The following is a 25,515-nucleotide window of genomic DNA, read 5'->3' as shown; positions in this document are numbered from 1 at the left end:
CGCCCCTGTGTTTCCTCTTCCGATCTTATATTCTACTAAACTTTTGCCTGCTGCTTATTTTATTTTGCATCCTCTTCTTCGAAGTGGCGAGATGACGAATCCCAGGTATGGAGGTAAAAAAAAAAAAAAAAAAAAAAAAAAATCCTGCAACCTAATGACCTCATCAGGACTTTCTCCCAAGAGTTTGGAGGCTGGATATCCTTCCCACTGCTGCGGAGTGCAACTGTTTTCTTTCTTGTCGTTTGCTTGGGCCTGATTTCCAGCCGCGTGTCCTTCAGAGGGGTTTCTCAGTGGGTTAACCACACCCTCCCGGAAGTGCTTGGTCAGGATATTTGTCGCTTCTTTGCAGCCATGGAAATGCACACAGGGATTGAAAGGCCCACTTCATGCAACGTTGCTCAAAGGATTTGAGGATTCCATTACTGCACAAATCCTTTAATTAAAGCTGGTTCCTCCAGGCCCCTGTTGCCCGGGCCCAATCCACGGCGTCCCTGGCGACCTTGGGAGGGTTGATTAATTGACGAGCTGGCAGTGCAACCATTCCTTCAAAGATCCCAAGATATATCTGTTAAAACAGAAATGCCTCCGGACACCATATGGTCCTGAGTTTGCAGTGGCTCTTAAAATTTATCTGCAACGTCTCCCCCGTGTGACTAACGCCGGCTGCCTTCTACTCGCTAGCTGATTTGACCCATCGCCCTGCCTCTCAGAGGCAGAGAACTTGCCAGCAAGGAGGTATTTGGGGAAAACTCAAGAGGGCGTTTTTTGCAATCTGGCAATAAGAAGAACATTCTCCGCTGGGCCCGAGTCACTGTTGATATCAAAGTGGCCAGAGTTTTGGAAAATCTCTCTGCCTCGGCTTCTCAGGGAGGCAGCGATAAGCAATTATATCTGGGAAGTAACCAACGTCTCCATTCTGCTGAGGAGAAGAGCGAGGGGAAGGGAAACTGTGTAGCATAGAAAAATCAGGCGGGAGCCTTTCTCCATGGCAACTCTTAAGGGTGACCGTAAATGCTTCCTCTTTATAATTCTGGGTATTCTTTTTTTTTTTTTTTTTTTTTTTTTTGCCTTTGCCAGTGCCCTGAGGATAACACTCTAGTAAAACTGAGCTCTGAGGCATCTTTTCAGAAACCTGAGAAATGAGAGAATTTAACCAAAGGTGAACTTAAAATTTTTTTTTTAATGTTTATTTATTTTTGAAAGAGAGAGACAGAGACAGAGAGACAGAGAGTGAGCTGAGGACGGGCAGAGAGAGAGGGAGACACAGAATCTGAAACAGGCTTCAGGCTCCCAGCTGTCTGCACAGAGCCAGATGCAGGGCTGGAACTCCTGAACCACGAGATCATGACCCGAGCTGAAGTCAGACACTTAACCAATTGAGCCACCCGGGTGCCCCAAACTTCTAAAATTGTCTAAAGGAGAGTGGCTTCTGCGACGTTTGTCCATCTGCGTGCAATGCCATCATTGCGGATCTGGGCGTGCATGTTTGAGAGAAGGAGCTTGCTAGAAGCTGTGTAACAGAAGAAGAATTCAAAGTAGCTGAGGCAATTCTGGAGGAAAGAGGTAGGGAGGCCAGAGAGGGGAGGAAGGGGGAGGAGGCTGTCAAGGAGGCAGAAGCCTGTGAAGCTGGGTTCTGACTCCTGTCTGGGAACCATATCCCTCCACCAGAAGATTCCACCCATCGGGGTGCTTTAAAATGTTTTTAAGTTGGGGCGCCTGGGTGGCTCAGTCGGTTAAGCGTCCGACTTCGGCTCAGGTCATGATCTCACTGTCCGTGATTTCGAGCCCCGCGTCGGGCTCTGTGTTGACAGCTCAGAGCCTGGAGCCTGCTTCCGATTCTGTGTCTCCCTCTCTCTCTGCCCCTCCCCCGTTCATGCTCTGTCTCTCTCTGTCTCAAAAATAAATAAACATTAAAAGAAATTAAAAAAAAAAGAAATAAAATGTTTTTAAGTTGTTTAAAAGTGTGTTTGCTTGTTTGTTTAGAGAGAGCAAGTGGGGGAGGGACAGAGGGAGAGGGAGAGGGAGAGGGAGAGAATCCCAAGCCGGCAGGTCCCGAACTTTCCTCGCAGAACCCGAGGCGGGGCTGGAATTCACAAACCGCGAGATCACGACCTGAGCTGAAGTCGGTTGCTTAACCGACTGAGCCGCCCAGACATCCCAGAAATAGGTTTCTTCTAAATGGCGGTAAACGTTTATCGGAATCCTTGCTGCAAGGGATGCAGATGGCTAGTGTTCGAGACCTTAATCTGTGGCGCAGGAGGAAAGGCAGTTACTGGGTTGAATAACAAGTACCCAAAACGTCTTTGGCGTATAGACAACGGCATCCACACTACGTGTACTCGCCTGTACACGAAGAGCTGTGCATTTATGTGCGTAGAAGTGAGGAGATTCAACACGTGGACTTAGAGGAGTGTGTTTGGCTGGTAAGACTTACAAGAGATACAGTGAGAATACGATGGACCGTAATCTGGCAAGCCCCCAAAGGAAGTGAGTCTGGCGGGGGCGGAGAGGGGGGCGGCCGGAGGCCTGGCTGCGTAGGATAGTGGTCTCAGCTAAGTATGGATGGTGCCAGCTTCTCTCCTGGTTACCCTGGGCAGAGGACCCCTCGCCTCATGCTAACCACGTGATAGGAAGCAAAACCACATGCAGATAAAGTGCGCGGAAAAGGTGGGAGAAGACGAGAGCAAGTTGAGCCACTTGCTCAAGACAGGGGGTGGCGAGCTGGGCCTTGCACGTGGCTGTTGCTTCTCCCTCGGGCCTGATCAAAGCTAAAGGAGCCACGTGTCACTGCCTCCCACGGCGCCTTGCCCACGTTATCTGTTGTCGCAGCCGTGTCCAAGGGTCTGTGGACTAAAGGCTGGCAGAGCGTCTCGTCCCGGTGGGTTTGCGAGGTTGACGCGAGCTTTGACTGCTCTCCCCTCGCCCTGCTGCCGTTAACGAGGGAAAGGGTAGCTCTGAGGGCAGCGTGGGCCCAACTTCCGTCTCCTGTGGATTGCCATGGATTCGAAGCCAATCTCGTGAACAAGCAGGGGGGACAGAATTATAGACACCAGCTGTGTCACTCTCCCACCCGCCCGTTCAGTATGCTCCCTGGGGAAGAGGAGGGCCCTTGCCCTGCCTGCACGTACACGTTCAGGCTGCTCCAATTCATTCACCGGCCACGCTTAGACAATAAAACATCCTCCGGTCACTTCCAGTCAAAAGCACAGAATCACTTTTAGTAATTTAAAAATGCTCAGCCCCACGGAGGGGAATGATTACTCTCATGTTTTCAGCTAAGGGAAGGAAATTGAAGTTTGGAGGGAATCCCTGGCCCAATAAAAGTCTCACGGGTAGAAAGTGAGAAAGCTAGGATTTAAACCCGGACCCCCCCCCCCCCCCCCCCGCCGTCTCTACCAGGCGCATCCAAAACGATCCCGTCTCTCTCCTTTCTTTCTAACCGGTTTTATCTGTGATAAGCGAAGGGTTGAAAGCCAGTGACATCCCAGTCTCTTAGCACGTCTCACGTAGGTGGTGCTCATAGCGGCAGAACTCTCAGATCACACGGGAAAGTACCATTCTGTCCTACCGGGAAGAGAAGAGAATTGTTTACAAGCGGGGCTTCTTAACCTGCGCTCCGTGAATGATCTCCTGCTGGGAAGATAAGTATCTTCTCTCAGGCTTTTTTTTTTTTTTATTTTTCCTCAGTGTGCGTCACTTTGTAAATTATCTTTGTGGAATAATATGTTCCTTCTAAATGTAAAAATATTTTCCGTGTGGGGTTTTACTGCAAACAAACGTAGGACGGCAAAGATGTTGTTGTACATGGTTAGTGATAGACACACTAGTGATTACCCCGACTTCCTTTTGAAAAGAGGAGCTTCCCGTGGATGGGGGTGGATGACGGTACTCTATCGTTGTGAATGTGCACACCTGCCTTGTTTACATTAGTCCTAGCTTAGGTTGCAACATGCAAGGAGAAGAAATGATGTACACATGTATATATACCTTGTGCTTTGACATTTACCAATGCACATGAAAAGGACCTTCCCCCTCCCCTCCCCCCAAAAGCCCCCGTGTTTCTTATGTGGCCAAATTATGTCAGTCTATCCTCATGATACATTGGACAATGCAAACATTTTACATGAGAAGGCTTGCTTTTAAAAGGCTTTTAAACTTCTGCTGTCTTGACACGAAATCCTTTTGTTAAATATCGCACACAATTGTTTATTCACCCTTCAAGTAAAGAAAGCCATATATAGTTAGAGTGATCTGGGTAAGTCCTTATTCCATGGAGTTGATCTAGTTTATTCGAGACCTGGAGCAGATGAAGAAAATTGAAGTAATACCTCTGTCAAATGGCAACGCTGCTCTGGAATTGTTGACATTTCTCTTAATGTGATGTCCTATGAGGATTTGTTGTTTGGAGCCACTGCAGCCGTTTTGTGACCACGAGGGGGAGGCCAAGAGAATTGCAGAGAAGCTGACCCAGAATTGTGCCATTGTTGAATTGCTAAATTAACACTGGATCTCCCTATCTTTAGATTCCTTGGGCAAAAACACATTCTTGGGATTTAAACCTCCTTAGTTAGGTATTTTGTTACTTGCCTTCCATAAAGGATCTGTGATTTAAGCCTGTCTTGAGAATGCTGTTGCATCTTGGCACAAGTCTTTTCTCCTTGGCAAAAAGCTTCAGGGGTACTGATTCTTTTGTGACTTAGCACTGAATATTTTCCAAAGGTAAAGTCAAACTGATTAGATATCAAAGGTAACACTCACGGACCATGTCAAACTGTATATTACAGTTTCAACTTTTATTTGAAAGTTGAATGGCAAACACCATTATTTTATTTTATTTTATTTTATTTTATTTTATTTTATTTTATGTTATTTTATTTATTTTATTTTATTTTTTAAAATAAACAAATTTTATTTTAAAATGAAATATCATTCTAAGTAATAACAGCCTGAGGTTAAATTTAAAAATTTAGAAAATATTTCAAAACTTTAAAAAGCAGTATTGTGAAACAAGGAAACAAAGTAGACTTAGTTCTAGTTATGTTTCCACATGGGCTCAAGGACACGCTAGCATTTCAAAATAAATGTTGAATGACAATGAGACTGCGGAGATCATAGCAGGTGTAACTGTTGACAGTTGGTAAGAACAGACTATAAATCCCAAGGAAAGAATTAATCCCTGAAAACACAAAATTTGTCACTTAAACCTACTACTTTAGAAAATTCTGGAAAACATACAGATGCATAGGAACATATTCTAGTAACTATTGGAGCCATGATGTTATCACAGCTCATACAGCCTTTGGAAAAGCCTACTGTGTACTCATAGAAGAATGGAATTGAAAAAGAAAAATCCCATCTTAGTATTATAATCATAATCATTTTGACCTTTCCAGACCTCCCTGCAGGAACCCAGTGCTGGAGTGAGCGCCTTAGGACTCAGACTAGAGCTTAGACCCTAGATGTTCTCCAACCCTGCGGCTTTAAATTTTTTTTTTTTCAACGTTTATTTATTTTTGGGACAGAGAGAGACAGAGCATGAACGGGGGAGGGTCAGAGAGAGAGGGAGACACAGAATCGGAAACAGGCTCCAGGCTCCGAGCCATCAGCCCAGAGCCTGACGCGGGCCTCGAACTCACGGACCGTGAGATCGTGACCTGGCTGAAGTCGGACGCTCAACCGACTGCGCCACCCAGGCGCCCCAACCCCGCGGCTTTAAATACATGCGCTGATGACTTTAAATTTGTGTCTCCAACTTTGACTTGTCCACTTGCCTACTCAACATTTTTACCCATATATATACTAGACATCTCAGAATTAACATGTCCCAAATAGAACTTTCGACTTCCCCTAAATATGCCCATCTCCAGGTCATTCTCAATGCATGTACCACCGGCATGATTGTGCAGGTCAGAAATCACAGTACATATCCAATATGTTTCCTTGTCCCTCAACCCTTATATCATTCCATGGGGAGGTCCACAGGGTTTAGCTTCACAACACAGTTCAAATCCACTGGCTCCTCCCCACCCATCCCTACACTTACCTTTGGTACCAGCTATCATCTTGTTTCACCTGGGCCATAGTAGCAGCCTCCTAATTATTACTGTTGACTAAGTTTTGTGCTACTGTATGTAATCGACTTTAGCCATTGCAGCTACAGTGATTCCTTAAAAATTCAAATTAGATTTTGTCATTCTTCTACCTAAACCTGCTCTGGTTTTAGTGTCAGTTTCCCAAAGACCCTTCACGATTTGACACTTGCCTCTTCTACTCCAACCGCATGCGGGCCGCTCGGCTCCTTCTTTATTATGCTCTAGTTTCCTACCATTAGGGTTTTTTTAATTGAAATGTACTTGCGAGCAGATTTAGGATTGAGTTTTGTGCCACTGAACTTTTTCTTCTTGGAAATCATCCTTCATTTTTGAATAATCAAATTAAAGTAAGAAACATGATTTAAAAAACAAACAAACAAAACTTTGAACATGGAATGCCTGGGTGGCTCAGGGGTTAAGGGTCTGATTTTTGATTTCGGCTCAGGTTGTGATCTCACAGTTTGAGGACTGAGCCTCGCATATCGGGCTCTGTGCTGACCGCGTGGAGCCTGCTTGGGATGCTCTCCCTCTCTCCCTGTCCCTCCCCCCACTCGCAGTGTCTCTGTCTCAAAATTAAATAAGTAAAAAAGAATTTGAGTTGATTATGGACAAGAGGTTATATTCAAAGCCTCAACTTTTGCTAGATTTCTACCTAATTTTTATTACAGATGGACATTTGCTAGGTCCACGTTCCTGTATGTTGGTCTGTTCCTATGCCTCTATAGGCCCTATGCTGCGGTAGCTTAATCCATCCCACCCTGTTGATTTCAGGAGTGGCCACATGACTTGCTTTAGTCAATGAAACGTGAGTGGAATTAATATGCATCACCTCCAGGCAGAAACTTTCAGAGTCAGCCTATGATTCGTCCTGCTCCCTTTGCTTCCCGCTCTGTGATCTTGCAATCGTGGAATCAGACAGAGCTTCTGTCAGGGACCTGTCAGGTTTCTGAGTGGTCACAATGAGTAGGGCTCCTTTGTCAACCCATGACGGGCATGAGGTGCGAGTGAGAAATGAACTTGGTGGTCCTCAGCTGCTGAGGTTTTCAGATGGTCTAGCCTATCCTGATGGAGCTAGTGTCCCTTTCTGTCCTTCAGCCTAACGAGCTGGTCAGGGACTCCCAGCTTCAGCGCAGAATTGAGGAAACTGAAGCTCCAAGAAGGTTAAGCACCCAGTGCAGGGTCCCCCCGGTTTCCACTCCAAACCTCTCCCTCTTTCCACTACAGCAACTGTCTCTCACTGAAATGCCACTGGCTAAGGTCATTTTGGGAGAGAGAGAGGCTTTTAGATCTTAAAAAAAAAAAAAAAATAACCTTTGCTAATGACCTGGTAATTGTTTTTATAGCTTCCCAATGAAGTGTGAAGTGTTCTAAGAGACAACACAGGACAATTTCCTCTGATGGCGAAGTTTTCCAAAGAGTGATTGCTTCACTCTTTCTGGGCTTTTGCTGCTCTGACTTCGGAGTGATATTGAACGGACGCGGAGCTCTAGGTCTGGCATCTTTGAAGAAACTGTAGAGGTTGGGAGGCATGTTGGCTCAACCTTGTCTTCAGTTTAAAGCATTAATCCTGTCCTTCTTTTTAAAAAATGGTCGCATAATAACATATGAACAAATAGTAAATAGCTGCCATTGATCAAGCACTTACCCTGTGCCAAGGCTGGGCTCTTGACTTAAAGTCACCGTCCTCTCCGACCAGGGCCCAGGGCAGTGCCCGGCACATGGTGAGGGCTCCAGAAATATCTCTGTAATGGATGAATTATCCATAGCAAACATTTGTCGGACCTGCTGCTTTGAGCGCTGCTCAAATGCTGTGAAAATTTACTGAGAGGGGGGAAAAAAAGATTAGTGTTCAGACAACTTGGTCATCGAAATCATATCCAAAAAGCCATTCGAAATCCCAAGAAGGTGAGCGTTTTAATTGGAAACGTTCATGATTATGTCAGCTAAAATATTAGAGCAAGGTCACCCTTGTGACCCTGGAGAGTTTCCTTTTATTTGCTTTAGTACAGATAGCTGGACTCAATCTGTCCAGAGCATCGTGTTCCTTGTAGGATAATGGCTTCTACGAGGATGCTTCGCAATTTCCTTGCAAAGCCTTGCCAATGGTTGCCTCATTTTGTTCTCACGACAGTCCACTAGAGCAGGCCTGGCAGACGTGTTTATTATGCGTGGGAGCGGAGGAGGCTTAGACATCTAGTGACCTGCCTAAAAACCACCCACTCACCACAGGGCAGAGGGAGCTGGAACCCGGGATGCCGGCGCTGGCATGCAGCGCTTTCCATCAGACCGGGGCATCTTCCTTCTTTGCGACTTGGATAGGCTTGAGGGGACCACGCAGCCATCAGCTGTTGTACCTTTCGTGTGGCTGTCGTGCTTTTCAATGGTGTGTCGTTTTTTAAATTAAAAAAGTTTTTTTTTTAACATTTATTTACTTTTGAGACAGGGAGAGACAGAGCATGAACGGGGGAGGGGCAGAGAGAGAGGGAGACACAGAATCGGAAACAGGCTCCAGGCTCCGAGCCGTCAGCCCAGAGCCCGACGCGGGGCTCGAACTCACAGACCGCGAGATCACGACCTGAGCCGAAGTCGGCCGCTCAACCGACTGAGCCACCCAGGCGCCCCAATGGTGTGTTGTTTTTTAAAAACTTTCTTTTTATTATTTATTTATTTATTTATTTATTTATTTAGAGAAGGGGGGGCAGAGGGAGGGGAAGAGAGAGAAGCTTAAGTAGGCTCTACACTCAGTGCGGAGCCCCGACTCGGGGCTCAATCCCACCACCCTGGGATCAGGACCTGAGCTGAAACCAAGAGTCAGGCGACTTAGCCACCCAGGTGCCCCTAATGGTGTATTTTTAATGTGAGGTTGATGCCTTTCTCACTGCTTGGTCAGGTACAGTTTTCCCTGATGACTTACCTGTGATGTTTAGTTTGCGTGTCGACCTGGCTGGACTGTGGCACCTAGTTGTTGGGTCAAATGCCAATCCACATGCTGCTGTGAAAGCATTTTTTTTTTTTTTTTTAAATAATGGGATTAACATTCAAATTGGTAGACTTTGCATAAAGCAGATTACCCTCCACGACCTGGGTGGACCTCAGCCAATCAGTTCAAGGCCTTGAGAGAAACAGCCGAGGTCCCTGAAGCTGAAGGAATTCTGCCTCCCAACTCCTTTGAGACTCAAGGAACTTTTATTTCTTTTTTTTTTTTTTTTTTTTAATATTTTTTTTCAACGTTTATTTATTTTTGGGACAGAGAGAGACAGAGCATGAACGGGGGAGGGGCAGAGAGAGAGGGAGACACAGAATCGGAAACAGGCTCCAGGCTCTGAGCCATCAGCCCAGAGCCCGACGCGGGGCTCGAACTCCCGGACCGCGAGATCGTGACCTGGCTGAAGTCGGACGCTTAACCGACTGCGCCACCCAGGCGCCCCAAGGAACTTTTATTTCTGCTGGAACTTCCTGGCTGACAGTCAGCCCTGCAAATTTTGGGCTTGCCAGCCCCCACAATTGCATGAGCCAATTTCTTTCTTTCTTTTGTTTTTTAAGTTTATTTATTTATTTTGAGAGAGAGAGAAAGAAAGCGTGTGAGTGGAGAAGCGGCAGAGAGAGGGAGGGAGAAAGTCCCAAGCAGGCTCTTCACCGTCAGAGTATCACAGTGCTGACACGGGGCTCGAACTCATGAACCGCAAGGTCATGACCTGAGCCAAAATGAAGAGTTGGACGTTTAACCGACTAAACCCCCCAGGTGCCCTGTGTGCATGAGCCAATTTCTTCAAGTCCACTCCCCACCCTCTCTCTACTCGCCCATATACACACACACTTACGTACTTACGTTTACATACACTATGTATATGCCTATTTACATCTTATTGTCTGGTTTCTCTGGAGAACCCAACACAACACTTCGGTTATGCCTCGTTGGCAGGTATGACAATGGGGACAGCTCCCATCCCCTTGGGCCTCCTGTCCCCTTGAGCCATCTCCTATAGCCTTCACAACGACTCAGTGCGGTGAGTCGTTACTCCCCCATTTTACAAATGAAGAAGCCAAAGTGACTTGAAATATCTCACCCAAGGTCAGAGAGCTAGACAGTGACCGAGAACGGAGCCAGGTTCCCGTGCGAGGCACTCAAACAAATGTTTCTGGATTCATCTGGCGATCCATTTTTTTTTTTTTAAGGCAGTCTAAGAATGCATCATGGCGAAAACCAGGCAACTGTCTGTGTTTTTCAGATGTGATATTTTACCCATCGGGAAATAGCAGTCCATTTGTCAACGATTACTCGGGTCGACAGAGTATAATACGTTGAGCTAAAAGAAAGAGGAAACCTTTCTGACTATTTACTGCTTTTCCAAATTCACTGGGGAGAGGACTCCGAAATCTGTCACCTGGCACCTCCAAAGACCAAGTTCCGTCTGTGTGACAGAAGACAAAAGCCTGTCGCTTTCCAGTGGGTTCGGGGTTTGGAGGTTTGGGACCCGAGGTGGCGCGTGGGACCCAGTGGAGAGCGATGATAAGTGATGGTGGAGGCTGCGTTTTCTCTGCAGGCAACGTGGCCCTCGGGAGCGCGAGCTAATGTTCCAGAGAGACGGAAAGGAGACCGAGTTTGAGAGAGGCTGCCACCGTCTCTGCCTAGTGCGCACACTCCCTGCCATTTATTTCACCTGTCACACGTGCACAAATATCCAAAACCTCAGGAAAATTGGCTCTCCATCTTTCTCTGGGAAACTCGATGGGAGCTTTGGAAGTTAAAAAGCAAAACAAAACAAAACAAAAAAAACAACAGGCAGAGATCCTCCTTCATGCGCGCTTATTTTTAGCTCCTCTCTCTTTTGCAGAATGGCTAACGCCAACTCAAACTATTTCTGCAAAGAGTTGCCGGGGACCGAGTGGGGATGTGGGTAGGCCTCCTCGAGCTGGCTCTCAGAAGCAGGTGAGACGCAAGATAAAGCAATCGCGTTGCAGCCACCTTTGACGTAAGTGCTGGAGATTTCTTCAATTAGCTTAATCCTTTCCTCCTGACGCGCACTTTATAGGCAAGCAAATGCCATAATTATCCTCCCCCGTCCTCTCTAATCCCTGTCCGCGTGGCATGCCGACAGATGCTTTTCTGCCTGCCTGTGCTGCCTGCCTCTCTGCGCCCCGTGTCACGATGAGGCGGGCTGTGTGTGACAGATTGCTAAATCTGGCCTCCTCCGTGCAGGGGACTCGGTGTTCAAGTGGCACCGGCTGCTCGCACCTCCCCTCAGGGCTGAGGCAGGCCTGGCTTTGGGCAGGCCCAGAAAGTTCTGGAGGGCTGCCTTGTGACTCAGGAAATCCCTCGCAGAGAAGGCCAGCCCTCCGCCACTGGCAGGGTCCACCGTGCGTAGCTTGCCTTGTTCAGGATTTAAATCTGGGACCCTGCCCAGGAAAAGCTTCTCTCCTCCAGGGAAGAGCGTCCAGCCCCAGATGCCAGGGCAGGCACAGGGTGATTGTTTGGGAGCCAGGGGCACATTACCTGGTCCTGCCCTCCCGTCTAAACACAACAGTCCGTTTGCAGTCACTTATTCATCTACTTGTCTATGATTTACATCGCTCACACACTTCCATTTCTTTTTCTGAGACCGCCGTTTTGGATCTGGAAACTGCCATTCACTCGAATTCAGCCCCTCTTCCAACACTCTGTGATGTTTAAGCTAGTTTTTGGGCCTCAGCCTCCCCATCAGCAAACTGGTAACGGTTTCTTTCTTTGCAAGATCTTTGTGAGGACTGAGGGAAAGAACGAACGCTACGCATCTAGTACAGAGTGGGTGCTTAATAAATGTGCTTTGTTCATGGGACATATTAACGTATCAACGTCACTGCTGCTACTGCGACTGATGTATACTTCTCTCGTGTCTTAGTTCCTAACAGTTTTCGAGATAATTTCATATAACATCTCTTCAGCTGTTATGAAGTGGATATTATATCCCCAACTTTTTTCTTTTCTTTTCTTTTCTTTGGAGATAAGGTTTTGATAGTGCTTGAGATCACTGAGATCAGGCATTGGCACACTATGGCCAGTGGACCAAATTTGGCCCACTGTCTGTTTTTGTCAATAAAGTTTTATTGGAACGCGATCATGTCCATTCAGCTGTGCATTGTCTGTGGCCACTTTTGTGTTGCCAAGCTAGAGCTGAGAAGAAGTTTAGGCTTGGTTTAGCCCACCCCGTAAGCTCAGGACAGAGACAGTGTGGGGTCTGGAGTTTCTCATTCTGGAGGAACTTCTAACGAGGGCTTGTCTCCTCATTATCTCCATTATCTCCATTATCTCCATGTAAACATTTCTTGCTACTTATTATATGCTCTTTATCCCACTTATTCCTCTTTTCCCCACTCCCACCTCCAACCTACAGGAGCATAGCCGAGGTTCCTGGAGTCTATGGACTGGGGCTGCTCAGAGACGAGGGGCCGTCGACACCGCAGGCAGAGAATCTGGCTCTGGTGACCTCTTCCTTCTTCCTTCCCTTCCCTACATGTTGCCCAAGAGCCTCCCGTGTGTGCAGCCCAGTCCTGGAAGCTGGGGAGACGCCAGGGGTCAACAAGTCTTTGTGCTGATCCTTAAGGCACAGTGGGGAGGAAGAGCATTAGAAAGTAAAGAAATAGGGGCGCCTGGGTGGCTCAGTCGGTTAAGCGTCCGACTTCGGCTCAGGTCATGATCTCACGGCTCGTGAGATCAAGCCCCGCATCGGGCTCTGTGCTGACAGCTCGGAGCCTGGAGCCTGTTTCAGATTCTGTGTCTCCCTCTCTCTCTCTGACCTTCCCCCGTTCATGCTCTGTCTCTCTCTGTCTCAAAAAGTAAATAAACGTTAAAAAAAAAAAAATTAAAAAAAAAAAAAAAAGAAAGTAAAGAAATAATGATAAAACAGGGTACATTGTCTGCTCAGGGTATCCAAATTGTTTAGTAGGTCTGGAATGCAAATTTGACAGGGAAGCTGGGAAAGTGGCCAGAGCTGGAGAAGCACAGCAGGGAAAGATCCTTCTGGGCCTTATATCACACTCTCAGGTGTTGGAATGTTCCTGAGGGCAGGAACGAGTCCCCAAGGGCTCAAAACAGGGAGGCCCTCAGCCTGCCCCTCACACTTACAGGGCCCCCAACCCACTCCCCACCTTTCTTCACCCCAGTGTCTGTCCCACTTGGCAGACATATGCTTTCCTCAGCCTGTGTACTAGTCCATGCAAACCCTACTCCCAGGCAACAAGCCGCTCCTTGGCCATACCTCAGGCCTGGTGGTGTGTGCAGAGCTCATGGCTCTGTGCAGGAGAATGGATATGAGGAGGGAAGTCTAGAATTTGTGTTGGTGGGCGGGATGGGGGGGGAGGGTATGGGAGGGCGTAGGGGCCACAGGCTTTAGTGGGAACATCCCTTTGGCCTGCAGACCCTTTGTGTGTGGGGAGGGCTGAAGCAAAAGGAGAGCCAGGGGCGCCTGGGTGGCTTGGCCAGTTAAGCGTCCGACTTCGGCTCAGGTCATGATCTCACGGTCCGTGAGTTCGAGCCCCGCGTCGGGCTCTGTGCTGACAGCTCAGAGCCTGGAGCCTGTTTCCGATTCTGTGTCTCCCTCTCTCTCTGCCCCTCTCCTGTTCGTGCTCTGTCTCTCTGTCTCAAAAATAAATAAACGTTTAAAAAAAGAAAAAAAGGAGAGCCAGAGCTGGACCCTGTGTAGAAGAGAGCCCGAGGGCAGGGAGTCATGTCGCTGGACCAGACTGGGCGGGGGTGAGCCTGGAGGCCAGGCCAGTTAAGGCGCTACTATTATAGTTCGTGGGATGTCAATGCTGGTCTGAACCAAGGTGGAGGAGACAGGCCTGAAGAGGGAGAGCAGCGCAGGGGGAGGACTTGACAGGCCCAATCCCCCCCGGCTGCTCCTGTGGTCTTGACCCTGCTGAGTCTGATCAGGTCACATGCTGCAGCTGAAGAGGCTGCCATCTGAACCCCCCCCAGGGCAGACCCCAGACACAGAGGATTACAAAAGGGGAAATACAGGCTTCTAATTAAAGTATGTACCTCTTGGGGCACCTGGGTGGCTCAGTCGGCCGAGCAGCTGACTCTTGATTTCGGCTCGGGTCATGATCTCGCGGTCCGTGTGTTCGAGCTCTGCATTGGGCTCTGCGCTCACAGCATGGGGCACCTCTGTCTCTCTCTCTCTGCCCCTAACCCCCCTCCTCTCAAAAATAAATAAATGTTAAAAAAAAAAACCATGTACCTCTCTGAGGAAGTGAGATCCGAAGGGAGCCATGGGTCGGCTGGTGGAAAGAGGGTGGGGGCGGGAGGCATCGAAGAGAGGAGAAGAGGCAGGGACAGTGTTCCAAAAGAAAGGGCTGTCGGGAGGTAATATTCTCTCTGGCAGGAGTGAAAGGGCAAGGTGGCAAGTGGCAAAAGGTAGGCTAGACCCAGGGTGTCTGTGGCATGAGTATACAACTTTGCATGCGTGTGCATGTGCGTGCATATATGCACATCTGTCAGCGTGTGTGTTTGTGTGTGCACTCACATGCATGTTGGGTAGGAGGGAAGGGCGTACACGAGGCACTTCTTCAAGTGACGCACTCGAGGAGGTTACGTATTTGCCCAGCAAGTCAGGGAACTGTCAACCTCAATGCTTACCTCCTCTTTCCTGTGTGGGGATGTCAAGGTGCGGAAAGAATTCAATCCAAAGACACGGAAGAGAAAAAGGAACAACCAACAGCAACACATACCCATGCGCACAAGCAAAAGGAAAAAGAGCTGCAAATACCTCTTCAGCCCACACACTGAGAAGTATTTGACGTTTGACCCATCCGAGCATCTGAAGTGCTGCAGGAGAGGCGTGACTTAGATGCCAATCACGCTGTCTTTAACGAGTTTATGTTCGAGGCCGTGATGGCCCCAAAGGACTCCTGGGTCGGTTATCTATAGCCGGAACATTGTGTATGCTGTCTTCGCACAAAACAGGGCCCACTTCCAAAAAGATATTATGTTTTCCCCATCAATAAAGCTTGATTTTTATGGGTGTTTAAAATCACACGTAGGTGTTGAACGGGCTCCAGGACACGAGTCTGCCAATGTCCATCATCTTCATGAGCTCCAATGCCCTAAAATATTGCCCTTGAGGTGCTTTCCAGAAAGACCAGCCCTGCCGGTGTTTCAGTATATCTTGAGATAAGAAAGAATCTTCTGGAGACTGCAGAGCATTTTGGAGACAACCGTGCACCACACTGAGGGGATGTCGGCTGATGGTCTTTAAATTGGGGCTTAGTCAGTGGTGACTTCTGCTCCACCTCCTTGCCGTCAACCCCTCTTCTCTCTGGCCATCAACACAGTTTTTATTTATTTGTAAAAAATGTTTATTTATTTGTTTATTTGAAAGAGAGAAAACGTGTGTGGAGGAGGGGCAGAGAAAAAGAGAGAGAATCCCAAGCACGCTCCATGCTTTCAGCGCAGAGCTGGGTGTGGGGATCGAACTCATGAACTGCGAGATCACGATCTGAGCCGCAAGCAAGAGTTGATGTTCAACTGACTGAGCCACCCAGGCGCCCCAACACAGTTTTTATTTTTTAATTTTTTAATGTTTTATTTATTTTTGAGACAGAGAGAAACAAAGCATGAGCAGGGGAGGGGCAGAGAGAGAGGGAGACACAGAATCCGAAGCAGGCTCCAGGCTCCGAGCTGTCAGTACAGAGCCCGATGCGGGGCTCGAACTCACGAACCTCGAGATCGTGACCTGAGCTGAAGTCGGACGCTTAACCGACTGAGCCACCCAGGCGCCCCCAACACAGTTTTTAATATGGGTGTAATCAAAAGTCTAAAATTAAGCTCCAGTGTCACGTGCTGCCTTGACATCTGATGAAATCGGGAGGGCCTGGAATGGCCTGACCCCAGCTCCCCTTCCCATTCTGCTCCTGCGGATGAGGTCCCGGAGACAAACAAGCTTCCTTATCAAAAGGACCAGGTGTATCCCTGAGTAGCAGCTTTCAGTTATTTGCTGGCCTACAGAATTATTGAAACAAGCCAATCATATCTTCCCACTGGAACCAGGGGACACACCATCCTTTCGATACTACAGAGCCTGCCTCTCGCGGGCCCCGTGGTCCACTCTGTCCCCTAGTGGACAACCCCTCTGTGGCCCTGCTACCCCAGTGTGTAGCTGGGTGGCGTGGGCAAATTGCTTTAGCTACTCTGAGCCTGAGTTCCCTCAACTGTAGTGTAGGGCATGCCTTATGGGCTGCTGGGAAGAATAGGTGAGATAATCTACTCAACACATCTTTGCTGAGCATCTCCTAGGTGCCAGGAACAAGGAGCATAGCAATGCAGAAGCCAACCAGGGTTTCTGTCCGCATAGAACTCAGACTCCGATGGAGGACATGAACAACACGCGTTTAAAAATTAAGGAGATTGGGGCGCCTGGGTGGCGCAGTCGGTTAAGCGTCTGACTTCAGCCAGGTCACGATCTCGCGGTCCGTGGGTTCGAGCCCCACATCGGGCTCTGGGCTGATGGCTCAGAGCCTGGAGCCTGTTTCCGATTCTGTGTCTCCCTCTCTCTCTGCCCCTCCCCCGTTCATGCTCTGTCTCTCTCTGTCCCAAAAATAAATAAAAACGTTGAGAAAAAAAAATTTTTTTTAAAAAAATAAAAAATAAATAAAAATTAAGGAGATGGTTATCGACAGTGCAAAGTGCTCTGAGGAAAAGAATTAAGCCACAGGAGTGAGATGGCATGGCTCGTCCCGGGCAAAGAGGGGGATATATTAGATGTGGGTATCATGGATGCTCCCCTGGAGTGATGATGTTAATGCTGACACCTGAGGGTGAGGGGCCAGCCCCTGGAAGATTTGGGGGACAGCTATCCCGGGCTGAGGGAACATTCCGTGCAGATAACCCTAGGAGGGAGCAAGCTGGGCTATTGGAGCAAAGCCAGAGAAATCAATGTGGGGGAAACACAAGCGAGAGGGAGCACAGTGCTTAAGGACCAGCAGGTACCTTCCCCAGGAAGCCGTCCAAAGCCAAAGCCCTGCCATTGCATCCCCTGCAGTACATCACGGGAAGGCACAGGCTCTGTGATTCTGCATCACAAAGGGTCACAAAGGGGAGAGCCAGAAGGAAGTGGGGAGGCTTTCCTGCCGGGACCAGTGAAAGGTGTGACTGGTGAGTATTTTTAAAGAAATGAAGCCCTTCCAGAGATCAGAATAGAAAGAGAGCCGGACCAAGTTTGGGCAAATCGAGGTCCTGCTGAAAATTGCTTTGGTGAATAATTGAGAATTGCTTGAAACCAGCCCCCCAACTGATGGAAATGCCAAGCTTCTGATAGTTATTTCTTTTTTTTTTCTTTTTAATATTTTATTCATTTTTGAGACAGAGAGAGACAGAGCATGAACGGGGGAGGGGCAGAGAGAGAGGGAGACACAGAATTGGAAGCAGGCTCCAGGCTCTGAGCCATCAGCCCAGAGCCCGACGCGGGGCTCGAACTCACGGACCGCGAGATTGTGACCTGGCTGAAGTCGGACGCTTAACCGACTGCGCCACCCAGGCGCCCCCTGATAGTTATTTCTGAAGAGCTGGGAAAGAGTTTGATTTCTCCAGTGCTTGGTTGGGCATTAGATCTCCCTGGATTCGTATCCCACCTCCCCTATTGGCTAGATACTCAGAGCCTGGATAAAATATTTCAGTGGGGTAAGCCTCAGTATCTTCAGGTCTAAAATGGGAATAAAGACGATCAGGAAGATAACGATGGCAGTAAAACCTACCTTGGAGGGCTGTTGGAAAGGTTGAGACAATCCCTGGAAAACTCTTAACGAACCAGTGTGGCTCTGATGAGAGCCCACAAGATTAATACGTTCAATATTTTCTGAGATATTTGTCCATTATTAATTGCTTGCTTTTTCAACACAAAGGAGAAGTAACAATTGGCTTTGGTTTGAATTGATACATTCTGGGGGTGCCTGGGTGGCTCAGTCAGTTGAGTGGCCGACTTCAGCTCAGGTCATGATCTCACACTCTGTGGGTTCAAGCCCCGCATCAGGCTCTGTGCTGACAGCTCAGAGCCTGGAGCCTGCTTTGGATTCTGTGTCTCCCTCTCTCTCTGCCCCTCCCCTGCTCATGCTCAGTCTCTCTCTCAAAAATAAATTAAAAAAACCAAAAAACCATGAATTGATACATTCTGAATTATGGAGCTGTTCCTAAAAAGGGTTTTCCATTGTCTATCTGCTCAGTGTTCTTTGACATTAAGGGAATTTTTCCAGACTGTTTTTTGGATACCACCCATTAAAATTTCTTAGAAAATGGATTTTTTTGTGTTAAATATAATACAGCTTCACTACAGAACTTATGGAAAACTCAGACAATACTCAGAAGAAAATAAAAATCACTGGTAATTTCATGCTTCCAATGCTGTCACTAACACTTTTTCTTTTAGGTTTTTTCTCTATGCATCTTTAAACATAGTTTATAGCTTATATGTGTTATTTTTGTCCTATTTTCAAGTTTGCATTATAGCATAAACATTTGCATACACTGTGAAAGATTTCCATAAACATTTAAAGTTTTTTTTCCTAACGTTTATTTATTTTTGAGAGAGAGAGACAGAGCGTGAGCAGGGGAGGGGCAGAGAGAGAGAGAGGGAGACACAGAATCCAAAACGGGCTCCAGGCTCCAAGCCATCAGCACAGAGCCCGATGCGGGGCTTGAACCCACAGAAGGACCGTGAGATCATGATCTGAGCCAAGGTTGGATGCTTAACTGACTGAGCCACCCAGGTGCCCCTCACTGTATATTTTAGAATTTTAGCATGGATCAAGCCAAGCTGATAGAACAGAAACCTGGGGGCAGACCTAGGTATGCATGGAAACTTTATGTTCATAAAGATGGCACCAAAAATCAGTTTGGAGGAAAAGGATTGCTCTGCATATTGTGTTGGCATATGGTGTGAGGTAAGGATCTGATCCAAATTGTGACCTGAATGTGAAAGGTAAAACTATAAAGTAGGGTTCTTAACATAGAACCTTTTGTTAATCTGAGGAGACCTATGGGCTCTTTTTCAGAATAATGTTTTTAAACATCTAAAATGAACTAGATAGGGTTACCAGGGAAACCAATTAAGTAGAAATGCAGATATTTTAAAAATTCTGAGGTAAAATACATGCTTCTTTATGAAAGCATTAAGTAAAGCTCTAGTAGTAAATCCAATGACTATGCAATTTTGAAAGAGTGATGAACATGAAGAAAATTTTGAGATATCCATAACAACCGTAATAGAAGGTGAAGATATACTTAGTTTGTTCCAAGTTCACTGACACCTAGGATTCTAGGTTAATGCCCTCCAGGTTAAGACCCCCTTTCATACAGCTGATAGAAGTGGAGGACATTATTATGTTCGTTAGGCTAGGGAAGAACTTCTTTTTTTTTTTTTAATATAATTTATTGTCAAATTGGTTTCCATACAACACCCAGTGCTCATCCCAACAAGTGCCCTCCTCAATGCCCATCACCCATTTTCCCCTCTCCCTCACACCCTATCAACCCTCAGTTTGTTCTCTGTATTTAAGAGTCTCTTATGGTTTGCCTCCCTCCCTCTCTGTTTTTTTCCCCTTCCCCTCCCTCATGGTCTTCTGTTAAGTTTCTCGAGATCCACATATGAGTGAAAACATATGGTATCTGTCTTTCTCTGACTGGCTTATTTCACGCAGCATAAGACCCTCCAGTTCCATCCACGTTGCTACAAATGGCCAGACTTCATTCTTTCTCATCGCCAAGTGGTATTCCGTTGTATGTATAAACCACCTCTTCTTTATCCATTCGTCAGTTGATCAACATTTGGGCTCTTTCCATAATTTGGCTATTGTTGAAAGCTACAAGCATTGGGGTACATGTGCCCCTATCCGTCAGCACTCCGGTAAGGGAAGAACTTCTTATAGTGGCCCCCAAACACACAAGAAATTGATGAATTTATCTGCATTAAAATTCAACAGTTTTGTTCAATAAAGCTCACTAGACTTTAAGAAGGGCACGGGCAGAGAAAACTGCCACCTCCAAAACCAAGAAGGGATTAATATCTAGAACATACAAGTAGCTTCTGCAAATCAATAAGAAAAAGACAGGAAAAGACAGCAGAAGGTGGGTGAAGCACAAGAACAGACAGTTCACAGAAGGGAAAATCCTGAATGTGTAATTAGTGCATAATGAGATGCTCAACCTCACTTGTAATAAATAATCAGAAGATTAAAACATCAGTGCAATAGGTACTACTTTGCACCCTCCCATTTTCCATAAATAAAAAGCCTGTAACTACCAAGTGTTGGCAAGGATGTGGGAAAATGAGAACCCTCATGCACTGGTGATAGGATATAAACTTTTATAACCACTCTGAGAACAATCAGAATGATACTGAAACTAAGGAGTGCATGTCCTATGACTCAGCTCTCCTACACTGAGTATATGAACGGGGGATTCTGGCATGCTGTTTCCTAAGTGAACACACATCAGGATCTTGATCTCAGTGTTAGCGCTGGTGGATGCTCGAGGCAATTTGATGTAAAAGTGGGAGGTGCATACTAATGGATGTATACAATGGAACATATATGGCCACAGGTACAATGTGCTATATACATCCAACAGCCCAGATACACCCTTGGCTGATAGTGTTGAGTGAAAAAAGAAAGAGTACGAACATCAAAAGATTTATGCACATGCTCTTTAGTAAATTAAAAACGCATGCGCACAGGAAAAAACCCGCTACTGATTTTGTAAGGTACCTGTATCTTGAGATTGAATATACAAACAGACAATGGCTGGATAGAACTCTGACCCAGGATATGCAGCAACCTCCCCAGGAGACCAAACCCTTATCTATGCTAATCAGCCCAAGAAGCCAGCTTGCTGTGTCATTCTTGTAGGAATCAGACTGCTAGACAATCCAGAAGCTAAACAAGAACTTCTGATCCAAAATGGCCAGAACTTGATTAATAACCGACAGCTTCCCTAATATTTGTCCCCACTTCCAACTTAAGATGCCAATCGGAGAAAGCCAAACTTGCCACACAGGATGCTTTGCTTCTGGTTAGCCACCTCCAGCTTCGGCCCACAGCCTCTAATCAGGGCATACACGGAGTCTCCCCCTTCTCCCTGTGAAACTTTCCCACTCCTCCGCCTGCCTTTGAGTCTCAGCCAACATGCATGTGACCGTGGCTGACTCCTTTGCCAATAACAAGCTCGGAATGCATAGCCTTTGCTTATTCTCATTTGGTTGGTCTTTGTTTATCTCTGTGATTTCCAAAGATCTGCCGGGCACATTTGAGTGGTACCCTTTGTGCAGTGGGAATGACTTGGAATGGAGATCAGGGCTGTGCATGGACCCCTGTAGACTGCATGCCACAAATGTGAGGAAGGGATGGACAGAACTTTCAGAGGGCCGTGAAAAATAAACAAAGACATTTTATTTATTTATTTATTTATTTATTTATTTAATTTATTTATTTAAAGCTTCCTTTTAAAAAACTATTGATTTATTGGGGAGGAGAGACGCAGAGAGAGAGAGAGAGAGAGAGAGAGAGAATCTTAAGCAGGCTCCACACTGAGCTCCAACGTGGGGCTCGATCCCACAACCATGAGATCAATGATCTGAGCCGAAATCAAGAGTTGGATGCTCAACTGACTGAGCCACCCAGGTGCCCCAAAACAAAGACATTTTAAAAATGTTGGTTTAAATTTCTCTCTGCATGGTACCTTCCTTTTCTGAAATTTCTTCTACTGCCTGCTTCCAGGCTTTGCTCTGCTTGGGCTTGGGGGCAAGTATCCAGATTATTCTTCAGCCAGATGAAGGTGCTCAAGGTATAAAAGGAAGCTGCACTCTTCCCTGGCGTCTCCTGACACGTGGGTAGCCTGCCAAACCTGACCGTCTCTAAGAAGCTCTCCTACCTCAGCAAAGGCAGGAGGAGTCTTGAATCCAGATTTTTCTGCCTATGGCCTGGTTTTCTCTCTGTTGGAGCACAGTTTAAAGCCGGGGTCCTCCTGACAACTCAGGGCAGGAGATTAAAGGACAAAAGAGCCCCAGTGATGTCATCTCACGCCTGTTGAGTGCACATTACTTTTCAAAACGATAAAGTCTTGTATGAAGGTTACAGTAGAGGACTCAGGTTCAGTTTAGCCCACTTATTAAGATATAGGCTATCAAGCCCCGATAGAAAAAATAAACAAACAACTAGTAGTTTACTTGGATTTATGCAGTTTGTCTAATCAATCGATCTATAAACATTATGCAAATGTGTGTAAACCCAAACCTCGCCCAGACTTTACGTATGCATTGTTATGTAAACGATCAATCTTGTTAATGCAAATATTAATATAAACCTGACATTAAACACAAGTTTACACAGCCTGGCTTGTTGAAGGCGGCTTGATTTACATTGAAATGTAAATAGCACTCGTGTTCTTTCCGGGGCTTTGGAAAACAGACTGATTAGAGTCCACTGGGCGGCCGTCCCCATCGGGTTCTCCAGACCCACTCCCAACCCCTCCATTCAAAATGTCTCATGAGGAATTTCAGGGAGAATCGGGACTGCAACTCATCGGTCCCTACTGGTGGGTGTCCTTGCTTTTGACATCCCTGTTCCCTCTGGCCTCCAGTCTCCAAACCGGTGTCTCAGGGAGAGTCCTTCACCAGCTTTCACTCTCTCATGGGTTGAGGGCCAACAAGGTTTGCTATCGGGTGGCCTGCTGGGCAGCTCTGAGCAGGGGCAGGTCTCTGTTCAGTCTGCTCATCCCTCCTTCTCCTGGCTGGCCCCTTACCCTTCAAGTCTGTTTTATGTCACCTCACCTCTTCAGACAGGTCTTCCTGGGTATTCTCAGGTTTTCTCCTGAGCTGTCCTCGAGCATAGCACCCTGTACATCCCATTTGTGTTGCTTTTCTCAATTTGCGACGGCAGGTTGATTTCCGTGTTTACTCTTCCCATCTCCTCCCCCCCCCCCCCCCCCACCTATGAGCTCCATGGGATCAGAGCTGTCTGTTTTGTTCGTTCTTTTCCACTCAGTGCCAGGCACATGAGGCGTGCTTAGAAAAATTCTGTTGGGTGGATGGATGGTTGGACAGATCGACGCATCTGCTCCAAGGCTTGTTGCTTAGCACAAAGATCCACCTTCCTTTTCCATAGGCAGCCTCAGGAACTCACCCGGTTCTGTCTTTTCCTTTCGGACCTGGGTCCTGCCCTGAACACACAGAGGAAAAGTAGCTGTCATATATTCAATGCTTAGTAGGTTCCAGGTTTTACACAGGGTGCTTTACACCCAGCATCTCGTCTGAACTTGAATCTGCAAGGTGTATTTTTTCAAAAGATCGGGCCTTGACAGGGGAGTCAAAGGGAAAAGGTGCAGGCAGGGGTAGTGCAGGCCACAGCTCAGAGTCCAGACTAGTGAAGTCAACTAGACATGAGTTCAAATCGTGACTTCGCTTGCTATGGATTGACATGGATTTTTACTGAATAATTGTTTCCTGTGGTTGTGGTGACAGTTAAGTAAGATTGAGAGCACAGCATGGGAATTTAGTAAATATCTGTAATTATTTCTAGCCCTTCCACAACAGTTCAGACATCTAGAGACCAAGGACTGTGTTTATTCTCTTCAGTCACTTTGTCTTCTTTATCCTCTTTGAACCCTTGCTTGCTTTCTGCTCTCTCCTGCCCACCCAGTACACCTTCTGGTAGAGAATTTGTCTTTTTATTTTATTTTTATTTATCTATGTAAGTAGGCTTCACGCTCAGTGTGGAGTCCAACATGGGGCTTGTTCTCACGATCCTGAGATGAGACCTGAGCTGAGATCAAGAGTCAGATGCTTAACCGACTGAGCCACCCAGATGTGCCCCCCCCCCCCTTCCAACTTTGTAGTAGAGAATTTGGATGGGATGTACCTTCTGGGGCCTCCACTGAGATCAACGACCCCAGAGGGAGACTGAAGAAGTCAATGACCCAGTCATTTCCTTGTGGAAATGAAAGAAAGAGGTGCTAACATGATCTGGAAGTCTTATACATACCAATCAGTCCTAACCTTAAAGGTCCTGATACTAAGTGAGTGCAACTGGGCTTTGCAAGGCACAGCTGGCTGGTTGGTCACTACCACCAGCCAGAGCCTATCTAATACTGGGCATGTCTGTTTATATCTGACTCCCTCAGAAAGCAGGCCCAGTATCTTACCCATCTTTGTAAGTCACCAGCCAATCCAGTGCCCGCACGCAGTGGGTGTCCAACCAATTTGTTGAATCAATACTTCCGTTCCAACCCCTCTCACCCATATTATTGGACCTTTACCTTGTTAGGGTGCTTTTTGGAGGGTCTACTTTTAAGGTTGTCTTTGATCTTCACCTGGGTGGGAATTGGGGGGTGCAACAAGAAGACCATACAAATATAATTTCTCCTAGGGTCTCTACATGTCTAGGCAATGCCTGCCTGAAAACTGCCTGCTTATGGAGAGGCTCAGTCCTTGGCCAGATGGAGCTCTCGTCCAGCGAGGGAACCCCAATCATCAATAACAGCTGTGGGCCCCAGGAGCTCCCTGCAAAAGCAGAAATACCAGCTGATATGAGAAACTTCCCACTGACTGCAGTGAAAGCAAGAAACACGAGACGGGAGTGTGAAGGTGGGGCTAAACTATTTCTCTTACATATTATCAACAATAACATCATTGTTTGAACAGGGCTTGGGAATTGATAAAATGCTCTTTATTGTATCATCTCGTTCATTTGTCTTCCAATTTGCAGATGGAGAAACTGCTCTGCGACAGGCCACGACAGCATCTGGAACCTTCTGTGATCAGCTGCCAGTATCCTTTAATGAGAACTCGTGTGTTCCTTGATATCTCTCTGGGAGCATCTCAAGGTAAGTAAGGACCTTGTGGCAGTCAGCTGGATGACCCCTAGCTGACTGACTGTAATTGTTCTGACCGTTATGGGCTCACAAACCCTTTTTTTTTTTTTTTTTTTTTTTTTTTAGAGGAAGGAGATGTTCGCCAAGATGGGATTTTCCCAAAAGAATTCTTTAGAAAAAGTGCCAGAACTTTTACCTTCCACCTTGACAGTCCCCAGAGACAAACTGAAAGGACCTCGCTTAAATGCCTCATCCGAAGGGTATTTGCAATGCTGGCTTCATCATTCAAAGCAGGAAAGGCCTTTGTCATGGTCAAATGGCTTTAATGTGTTCTGAATGCTACATAAATTCAAAGTTGATGGCTCATTTATTTGTTGGATTGAAGTTTTATACAATAAACTAAGCCTTGGTATTTACTAATAACTTGTGCACTGCCCTTTGTTTGTTTAGAACAGCCAGAAGGCAAAGAAGTTGACCGAGTCCCTCATGGCCAATGTGGTATTCAGATCCTGGCATTTCCTGGGACAGTTTATGGATTGGTGGTGGGGATGATAAGAGGGTTGTTTGTGGAGGGGGCAAGGGACATTGTGGAGA

The 25,515-nt window shown here is 46.8% G+C and overlaps 2 long non-coding RNA genes across 2 annotated transcripts; both read left to right on the top strand.

Moving 5' to 3' along the window:
- Nucleotides 1-2,085: 2,085 nt before the first annotated feature.
- LOC123596114 lies at nucleotides 2,086-7,743 on the top strand. Its single transcript, XR_006711542.1, has 2 exons — nucleotides 2,086-2,423; nucleotides 7,436-7,743. It is a non-coding gene; the product is annotated as an uncharacterized LOC123596114 (long non-coding RNA).
- Nucleotides 7,744-24,481: 16,738 nt separating this feature from the next.
- Nucleotides 24,482-25,313, top strand: LOC123583580. The gene is made up of 3 exons (XR_006704965.1): nucleotides 24,482-24,694; nucleotides 24,816-24,933; nucleotides 25,048-25,313. It is a non-coding gene; the product is annotated as an uncharacterized LOC123583580 (long non-coding RNA).
- Nucleotides 25,314-25,515: the final 202 nt, after the last annotated feature.

The sequence above is a fragment of the Leopardus geoffroyi genome, chromosome B1, assembly GCF_018350155.1.
Source record: "Leopardus geoffroyi isolate Oge1 chromosome B1, O.geoffroyi_Oge1_pat1.0, whole genome shotgun sequence".
NCBI classification, from domain to species: domain Eukaryota; kingdom Metazoa; phylum Chordata; class Mammalia; order Carnivora; family Felidae; genus Leopardus; species Leopardus geoffroyi.
Note: the sequence above shows the minus strand (reverse complement) of the source record. Positions and strands in the feature narration are given on the sequence as shown.